Here is a 10,609-nt window from a genome sequence, read left to right as displayed (position 1 = left end):
AGTGTCTCCACCGCCATCGTTCACCCCCATCATTCAGCCCGGACATTGAGGTCCAGCTCCAAGGGCCTTCTGGTGGTTCCCTCTGTGCGAGAAGTGAGGTTGCAGGGAACCAGGCAGAGGGCCTTCTTGGTAGTGGCACCCGCCCTGTGGAACGCCCTCCCATCAGATGTCAAGGAAATAAACAACTATCTGACTTTTACAAGACATCATCAGGCAGCGCTGTTTAGGGAAGTTTTTAATGTTTGATGTTTTATCGTGTTTTTAATAGTCTGCTGGGAGCCACCCAGAGTGGCTGGGGAAACCCAGCCAGATGGGCAGGGTATAAATAACATCATATTATTATGTGGGTTGCCCACAGGCATCTGTGAGAAGTGAGGTTATAGGAAACCAGCCAGAGGGCCTTCTCGGTGGTGGGGCCACCCTGTGGAACGCCCTCCCATCAGATGTCAAGGAAGTAAACAACTATCTGACTTTTACAAGACATCTGAAGGCAGCCCTCTTTAGGGAAGTTTTTTGTTATGTACTGAGTTGAATAGGATCCAAACTGCAGCAGTCTGATTGGTCCTAGAACAATGCAGCAGTATGATTGGTTGGCAGGAACCACCCAATCATGCTCCAGATATAAGTGAATCCACAACCTGATTGGCTTACAGTAGAATTCCAGAATTAGCCAATCATGTGCAGCCCATTGTGTAAATAATGTATATAAAGCAGATACTTTGAGGGGACTTTCATTCATTCCTCCTCACCACTATGAGCTGAATAAAGAGCATGAAATCACTTTGCGACTCTGAGTATATTTCATTTTTAATGTCTTAATATTTTTATTATGTTTTTATACATGTTGGAAGCCACCCAGAGTGGCTGGGGAAACCCAGTCAGATGGGTGGAATATAAATACAGCAGCTGGAGGAGCAGCAGCAGCAGCAGCAGCAGCAACAACAACAACAACAACAACAACAACAAGCCACTATGAGAATAGGATGCTGAACTAGATGGGACATTGGCCTCATCCAGCAGGCTCTTATGATGCTCTTCCTGGGTTTCCTATTAACTGGAAATACTTAGGACTTGCATATATTTTATCAGGGAGAGAGGATATTGAAAGGTGAGGCACACTGTGAGTGCAGCTTAGTTTTGTCAGTCCTTTGCAGCATCCAAACGTAAGAGTCCGCCGGATCAGGCCAATGGCCCATCTACTTCATCCTCCTGTTCTCACACTGGCCAGTCAGATGCTTCTGGGAAACCTGCAAGAGGCACATGAGCGCAGGAGCATGCTCTTCTCCTGTGGATTCCTGCAAGAAGCATTCCGAGGCACGTTGAAGGAGAACATAGTCATTATGGCTATGAATCTGACCAATCTCTTTTTAAAGCCCTCCGAGTTGGAATGAGCACCCAAGTTTTCTTCTTGCTTTCAGGAAAGGCTCTTGCGACTTGGGAAAGTCTCAGCACAGCCAGAAGTTCAGCAGGTTGAGCTTTTTCCTGCAAGCGCTCTCCCCAGCCTTCTGGCACAGGGATGGTGGCTGCGGAGTACATGTCCATTTTTCGAAAGAAATACAGTATTGATGGCTGCTGCCACCTTCTGGTGGCAGGCTAGCATTGGGTTGTGGGAGAGAAGGAAAGCAGAACTCATTCCATCAGCTCTGCTGAAAGGCTGGCTTCATCAGGCCTCTTTGGCCGCTGAATTGTTTCCAGCTGCTCCTTATAAGAGTAAAATATACTCGGAGTCGAGAGTGGATTTCATGCTCTTTATTCAGTGGTGAGGAGGAATGGAAGTTTGCCCACAATATCTGCTTTATATACATTATTTACACAATGGGCTGCACATGATTGGCTAATTCCGGGATTCTCCTGTAAGCCAATCAGGTTGTGGATTCACTTCCACCTGGAGCTGGATTAGGTGGCTCCTGCGGACCAATCATACTGCTGCATTGTTCTAGGACCAATCAGACTGCTGCATTCTGAATCCTATTGTTCTGGAACCAATCAGACTGCTGCATTTTGGATCCTATTCAACTCAGTACATAACAAAGAGCCACTATTTAACTTTAAGAATGGGCACCTGACTTGTTTCCCCCCTCTTCCCTCCATGCCCTTTTCCTTTTGTGCTATGGCTTTTAGAATGTAAGCTTGAAGGCAGAGACTGTCTTGTTTTTAACTGATTGTATGTGGGTTGCTCTGGGAGCCTTATCTGGCTGAAGAGTGGGGTACAAATGCTCTAAATCAGAAATGGGGAACCCCAGGTGCAGGGACCAAATATGACACACACACCCCAGTTTCTCTGTCTGCCCCATGGGACTCTCGCCAGCCAATCGCCTTTTGTCAACCCTGCTCACACAATCATTTAGTGTTTTTCTCCTGGCTAAGATGTATCCTTCAACTCTGAAGATGTCTTTGCTTGCCTCAAGTACAGTGGTACCTTGGTTCTCAAACTCAATTCATTCTGGAAGTCCGTTCCACTCCCAAAACCGTTTGAAAACCAAGGCACAGTTTCCGATTGGCTGCAGGAGCTTCCTGCACTCAAGCACTAGCTGTGTCGGATGTTCAGCTTCCGAAAAACTTTCACAAACCGAAACACTTACTTCCAGGTTTGCGGTGTTTGGGAGCAGATTTGTTCAGTAACTAAGCCGTTCAGGAACCAAGGTACCAATGTATGTAGAGGGGTGTATAGAAACTAACTTACTGTACAAAAGTAGCATTTGCATATGTTGCTCCACCCACTTTTCTCTCTGGCCTTGCCCACCACTGGAATGCGGCCCCTGGAAAGTTCCCCAGAAGGGGCTGGGGCCCTCAGAGAACCAGTGTGGTGTAGTGGTTAAGAGTGGTGGACTTGTAATGGGGTGAACTGAGTTCGATTCCCCGCTCCTCCACATGCAGCTGCTGGGTGACCTTGGGCTAGTCACACTTCTTTGAAGTCTCTCAGCCCCTCTCACCTCTCAGAGTGTTTGTTGTGGGGGAGGAAGGGAAAGGAGATTGTTAGCTGCTTTGAGATTCCTCAGGGTAGTGATAAAGCGGGATATCAAATCCAAACTCTTCTTCTTCTCCTCCTCAGGGTGAACAGGGTACCCCACCCCTGCTCCAACCTAACCACCTAGAGACTTACAATGCTTCTATAATATCTGGATTTATTTACAGATATGCAAGCTGAGTATCAGACACCTTAATATGCCAACATGGTCTTGCACATGAGATCGCCACCAAGAGGCACCCTGGCCACTTCAGATGCTTTTTATTCACCCCAGCTCTGTCTGCAAAACAGCAGCTTCTGGCTGGGCTGGCCCTCCCATTGGCAAAGGGAGACGGCTGCCTCAGGCGGCAGGTGCAGCAGGGTGAGCAGTGACAGCAAGATATTGGAGGGAGAGTGTGGACCACATAGCCTGCTCTGTACTTCCCTGACGCTCTCGGGTTAAGTGAAAGGTGCCGTGCATCACCACTGCTGAAGTAAGATTCACCGCGTGGTTTAGTCAACTTGAGCAAAGTTCTGCAGCAAAACAGGGCTGGGTTCTACACAGGGCCGGCCCTACAATGAGGTAGAGTGAAGCAGCTGCCTCAGGCGGCAGATGCTAAGTTGCAGGGATGACTGCTATCAAGTGCAGAGGAAGATACTGTCACCAGTATGGAAGTTAAGATTCGATTACCAGCCCTGCTGGCTTCTGCATCTGCTTTGCAGGAGGAAGACATCTTGCCCTTCGCCTCAGGCAGCAAAATGTATTGAGCTGGCCCTGGTTCTATTGGTCCTTTCTCAACCACAGATCCTGTTTATATCACCCTAAGTTGAGAGGGGCTGAGGAAGATGTGGCATTGCAGGGAGCTGTGATTCCTGGATTGCAAAGGGTTGGAGTAGATGACCATTTGGACCCCTTCCAACTGTACCATTGTATGTTTCTCTGATTCCTCCAAATGGTTTTCACCTGCCAGCAATTTCCTAACCATTCCTGCGAGCCTTTAACCTTTCATTTCCCTAGCAAGAGATGGCGCCTGGTAACTAGAGAAGGGAGATAAATTCAGCTCAGTTTGCCAGAGCCCTTTGAAATTCGCTCTGCTCAAAATTGCGCACTGCACACGATGCTTTCAAAAGTGCATCTGTTAGGGTAAAATGTGCATTGGTGAAAGATTTAACCTGGGACTCTCTGCATGCAAGGGAGATGCTCAGCCACTGAGCTATGGCCCTTCCTAGGTGATGAAGGGCAGATAAGACACACAAAACAATACTAAACCTTAGGTTACGTAAATACAATCCTGGTAACAACACACACAAAGTAACAGGATGTTTTTGACAATGTAACTTCCATTTCTTTTCTTTTTTTAAATAATATTTATTAAAGTTTTAAAGGTTACAGAAAGAAAAAGTAAAAAAACCCACATTATACAAAAATAAAACAACCCATCACAATATGAAAAAACAGAGAAATAAAATCCATTCAACAAAAACAAAAAACAAAGAAAAATACAGCAAATTTTCTCATTACTTATCTTTCATTAGCTTATTTCCTTGACCTCCTCACACCTCCCTTTTTTCTATTCTAGATCAATTATCCATTTCAGCAAATCCTTTCCCTCTTTTAAAATTTTAGTCCTGTAATTTATCTTAATATAATGTAACTTTACTTTTCCTCCTTTCACCAATTAACAGTCAGTTATTCCCAACTCCTTTATATCATTCCTGCTAAAATCATATAATATCATTCCAACATCCTTCTAACAATTATTAATTTTACAATGTTTCTGTAGATAGTCTTTAAATTTCTTCCAATCTTCCTCCACCGACTCTTCTCCCTGGTCTTGAATTCTGCCAGTCATTTCCGCCAGTTCCATGTAGTCCATCATGTAACTTCCATTTCAAACATAGTTCAACATATAAGTGTAATTCCATAGACCAACACATCATGCAAACAGAACATATCAAGAGAAATTTTGTTCCATGTTTCCATCATACAAGAATATGGTATGTAAACTTGTTGTTTAACGGGTATGTTTTGTTACTTAGTTTGTATAAGGCTTATATCGTGTTTATTTAATTTAGAGTATGCACGGCTGATGAAGCCCAATTGGGTGAAACAAGGTATTATCCTGGAATCCTTGTCGTGCCATACCTTCAAGTTTTCCATCTGATCCGATATCTACATACAAGGAATGTTAGAATCATCAAAGCAGCGATACCATAAGAGAAGCACAACATATTGTGGTTATTGCCAATATGCCAATTTAGGAATTGACTGGACTTTATCTCCTGACCACCCCCTCGGACTTTAATTTCTCTTGATATGTTCTGTTTGCATGATGTGCTGGTCTATGGAATTACACTTTGTGAGATATTATATGTTGAATTGTGTTTGAAATAGAAGATACACAGTCAAAAACAGCCTGTTACGTTGCGTGTGGGCAGGTAAGACAGTCAGCGGAGGAGGATAACCTAGGAGTGCAAAGTCCCTCTGCAACTTAACAGAAGGAAGAAGGACGTGGGTAAACTGCCCTGTTTTTCCCTTCCCAAGGTGGAGCGGTACATTTTCTCCCTTGCTCCCATCAGTAAGTGGAGACAAATTGATGCTGTTTAAAAATTGATCAATTTCCTGCTAAATGGCTGCATCTCATCATTGGCTCTGAAAAGTGCTTTATCAGGCACATGCATGAGATCCCTCTGTCTCTCCCTCTCCTCTCTGAAACCCCTTGATAACAAGAATGTCATTTCTACCAGGTCTGGTGTCACCGTGCATTATCTTTTAAGAGCTTGACACCCCAGGCAGACTTACCGGAAAGCGATGCCTGCTCTGTCCTAGGTTTGGGCTTACCTAGGGTAGGCAAAGTGGTAGAGCAATTGCTTCACATCCAGGCTCAACCCCTGGCATCCCCAGGTAGGGTTTGGAGAGATGCTGCCAGTCGGTGTTGGCAGTACTAAGCAAGATGGGCCAATAGCCTATCTCAGTATAGAATTCAATGTTAGGAATGGTGTGGCTCAATGGGTTGAGCATCTGCTTTGCATGCAGAAGGTCTCAGCATCCCCAGGTAGGGTTGGGAGAGACACCCCCCCTTGCCTGAAAGTCTGGAGAGATGCTGCCAGTCGGTGTTGGCAATACTAAGCAAGATAGGCCAATAGCCTATCTCAGTATAGAATTCAATATTAGGAATGGTGTGGCTCACTGGGTTGAGCATCTGCTTTGCATGCAGAAGGTCTCAGGTTCAACCCCCAGCTTCTCCAGGTAAGGTTGGGAAAGATCCCTTGTCTGAAACCTGCTGCCAGTCACGGTTGGCAGTACTGGGCTAAATGGACTAGTGGTCTGACTTAGTAATAAAGCACCTTCCTATGTCCTTATATGCAACTAACTGGCTGTCACAGGGTGAGTCGGTCAGTAAATCACACAGATCAGAGTTGGAGTTAACTCTTTATTAGCAAAAACACAGACTTGACTGAGTGTCAGGCCTAATGAGCACAGCAGCTCATTCTCAGTAGGTCTTACTCCATGAAATCAGTTGCCAAGACCTTCCCATAGCTGCCTGTATCTCTTCCTTCCCAGGGTTCTCCCCCCAGCAATCAGAGATTGTGTCTTCCGGAGACTGTGCTCTTCCCATTTCACACCTCTTCTAGTTCTGTGGTTGGTGGGGGGAGGGAGCTTGACACAGCAGGAAGGGGAGGCACCCATGACTCTTCACCAGCCTGACTCATCTCTGCCTCTTGGCCTCCCTCCCCCCATTAGCCTGCTTCAGCTTCTGCCTCTGATTCTGGACTGTTCTCTGCCACAGACTCTCCTTTCTCACTGAGCCCTGTTACCCCTTCAGCTTCTGACACCTCCTCTTCCCATCTTCTCCCTCTGACCACTCATCGTTGTCCCACCACTACCACTCCCGGGGCTCTGAGCCTTCTTCCCTTGGGGGTTCCCCAGCAGGTTCCTCCCGCCATTTCTCTGCGTCCAACCAGCAGCGATGATGACCACTATTGTAACTTGACTGCAACTAACTGGTGAGATTTCATTCCGTTTCCTATGTTTTTGCATAGTTGCCCATCCAAATCCTTCAGCACTGGGTGGCCTACCTATCTAAATGAATTAACAACAAAAATGGCCAGCTCTTACACCAGCTATTTCTTTGCTGATCACTCATAGCTGAGCAAGATTGTCTTCCATAAACACGGTTTTAACAATGAATCCGTAAGTGACTGTGAAGGCCAATTCTGGACCCACATGTCCTTCCACAGTGGGGACATAGGTTTCCGGATGGGAGTTGATCGCAGTGTGGATTTGCCAAGTGAGCCTTCCTCCTAGCATGTTTCTCCCTTGTGTCCTGAGTTCGAGTGTCTTCAAAACCCATGACACCTTTGGTAAAGGCTGTTCTCCAATTGGAGCGCTCACAGGCAAGTGTTTTCCAGTTGTTGGTGTTTATATCACATTTTTTTAGATTTGCCTTGAAACAGTGTTTAAACCTCTTTTGTTGACCACCAGCATTACGCTTTCCATTTTTAAGTTTGGAATAGAGTAGTTGCTTTGGAAGGCAATCATCAGGTGTCCACACAACATGACCAGTAGATCTCCCCACCCCAGTTTGTGGAGAGTCCTGAGGAGCAGTGGGAGAACTACTATTAACAGAGCAGAGGCCACTGGAGAAAGCATTTGATGGGCACAGAGGATGAGAAATCTTCTTCCTGCCCAGCAAAGAAGAAAAGCAGGAAGGGAGGTGAGTGAGAAAGGGGGAGGAAAGAACGAGAAAATAAAGGCCAATTGCCAATTCTAATTCTGCCCACTAACTACAGGTGTGCACATCTGATGGATAAATCCCTGAGGAAATGCCATCCTCCCCTCAAGCCACACCAAACATTAAAGCAGTACCACCAAGCTTTAAAACACTCATGGAATCATATGTGGTGGTCATGTGGGGAGGTAAAAGCTTTCTGGGAAATGATATATAATGAGCTGAAAAAAATGTTTAAGATAATGCTTGTTTTAAAAAAAACCAGAGACTTTTTTGTTAGGTATCATAGGCGCGAAACTACCAAAAGAGAACAAAAGACTGTTTATGCATGCAACAGCAGCAGCAAGGATGCTTCTAGCCCAGAGATGGAAAGAAGAAAAAGTACCAACCAGATGAGAGTGGCAGACCAAGCTGATGGAATATGCCGAAATGGCAAGACGGACGGGAAAGATCAAGTATTTCTAAAAGACTTACGGTAAATAACTTTTTAACATCTTTGAGAGACTACTGTAAACAGTTGAAATCATTGGCAGGAATGCAAGCACACTTGTAAGGTAACATGAACTTTGGAATGATATATGATTATATAATAGGTAAAGGTAAAGGTAAAGGTACCCCTGACAGTTGGTCCAGTCATGGACGACTCTGGGGTTGCGGCGCTCATCTCGCTCTATAGGCTGAGGGAGCTGGCGTTTGTCCATAGACAGCTTCTGGGTCATTTGGCCAGCATGACTAAGCTACTTCTGGCAAACCAGAGCAGTGCACAGAAAAGCCATTTACCTTCCCGCAAGAGTAGTACCTATTTATCTACTTGCACTTTGACCGAGCAATGGGAGCTCACCCCGTCGCGGGGATTCAAACCACCGAACTTCCAATCAGCAAGCCCTAGGCTCTGTGGTTTAGACCACAACACCACCCACGTCCCTATATAATAGATTACATCAAAAGATGCAGGAACAAAATAGAGAAATGGAACCGAAGGAAGGAAGGAAGGAAGGAGGTCTGAAGGTTTGAAAGAACCACTTTTTTATTTTTGGAAATGTTATGTTTGTTGTGTATACCTTTTGTGTAAAACCAATAATGATGATGATGATGATGATGATGATGATGATGATGATGATACAACAGTTATGGCTTCCCCCAAAGATTTATGGGAGCTGTGATTTGTTAGGAGTGCTGCGAGTTCTTAGGAAACTCCTGTGTTCCCCCTCCCAGAGTTCCCTGGGAAGACGTCTTGATTGTTAAACTGCTCTGGGAATCATAGCTCTGAGAGGGGGGGGGGGGAATCTAGGAGTCTCCTAAGAACTCTTAGCACCCTCAACAAACTCCAACTCCCAGGATCCTTTGGGAGAAGCTATGACTGCTTAAAGTAGTATCACAGTGGATGGTGTAAATGTGGCCATAGAGAAGTCCCCAACCTTCAATAATGCTAGTGCAAAGCTATTATACTTTCAACAGAAACCCTTGAGATCAAGTCAGTCTGTCTTGGAGATTGCCAAGGAGAAGGTGGAGGAGCTGCTTCAGGATTAATGGGCAAATTGGCAAGGAAATGAGCCCGATGGATCTGTGCCTTTTCTTGGAGATCAAGAAACGTCTGTCGGATCAGCATTTCTGTTTTGTTTCACAGCAAGAGGAAAGTGTGGCGAGAGGCAGCGGCGTCAACGTGATGACAGTGTTGGGTGAGGGATTGGGTGGAGTCCAAGCCAGGGTTCAGATCCTCCACTCAGTCATGGCACTTACGTGGTGTTCATCAGTATGCGGATAATACCCAGCTCTACCTCTCTTTTAAATCAGAACCAGTGAAGGCGGTGAAGGTCCTGTATGAGTGTCTTGAGGTGGTTGGAGGATGGATGGCGGCTAACAGATTGAGGTTGAATCCTGACAAGACAGAAGTACTGTTTTGGGGGGACAGGGGGCAGGTGGGGGTGGAGGATTCCCTGGTCCTGAATGGGGCAACTGTGCCCCTGAAGGAACAGGTGCGCAGCCTGGGATGCATTTTAGACTCACAACTGTCCATGGAGGCGCAGGTCAATTCTGTGTCCAGGACAGCTGTCTACCAGCTCCATCTGGTACACAAGCTGAGACCCTACCTGCCCACAGACTGTCTCGCCAGAGTGGTGCATGCTCTGGTTATCTCCTGCTTCGACTATTGCAATGCGCTCTATGTGGGGCTACCTTTGAAGGTGACCCAGAAACTGCAACTAATCCAAAATGCAGCAGCTAGACTGGTGACTGGGAGTGGCCGCCGACACCACATAACACCAGTTCTGAAAGACCTACATTTGGCTCCCAGTACATTTCTGAGCACAATTCAAATTGTCAGTGCTGACCTTTAGAGCCCTAAACGGTGTTGGTCCAGTATACCTGAAGGAGCTTCTCCACCCCCATCGTTCAGCTGAGATCCACCTCCAAGTGCCTTCTGGCGGTTCCCTCACTGCGAGAAGTGAGGTTGCAGGGAACCAGGCAGAGGGCCTTCTCGGTAGTGGCGCCCTCCCTGTGGAATACCCTCCCATCAGATGTCAAGGAAATAAACAACTATCTGACTTTTAGAAAACATCTGAAGGCAGCCTTGTTTAGGGAAGTTTTTAATGTTTGATGTTTTATTGTGCTTTTAATTCTGTTGGGAGTCTCCCAGAGTGGTGGGGTATCAATATATTATTATTATTATTATTATTATTATTATTATTATTATTATTATTATGTGACCCTGAGCCAGTCATAAGACCATAAGAAGAGCCTGCTGGGCAGGCCAATGGCCTATCTAATCCAGAATCCTAGCCACCAAGATGCCCCAAGGAGGTCACAAGCTCAAAAGGGGTCTCCTCTCCTGTGGTCTCCAGCAGCTGGTATTCCGAAGATTGCTGCCTCCTATAGAGCACAGCCTTACCACAGTGCAAGTGGCTTCCCTCCAGCAGGCCAGAAGGCCACC

Source organism: Podarcis erhardii (genome assembly GCF_964252035.2).
Source record: "Podarcis erhardii genome assembly, chromosome: 15".
In the NCBI taxonomy this organism is placed as follows: Eukaryota; Metazoa; Chordata; class Lepidosauria; order Squamata; family Lacertidae; genus Podarcis; species Podarcis erhardii.
The sequence above is the reverse complement of the archived record's forward strand: the minus strand, read 5'-3'. Positions refer to the sequence as shown.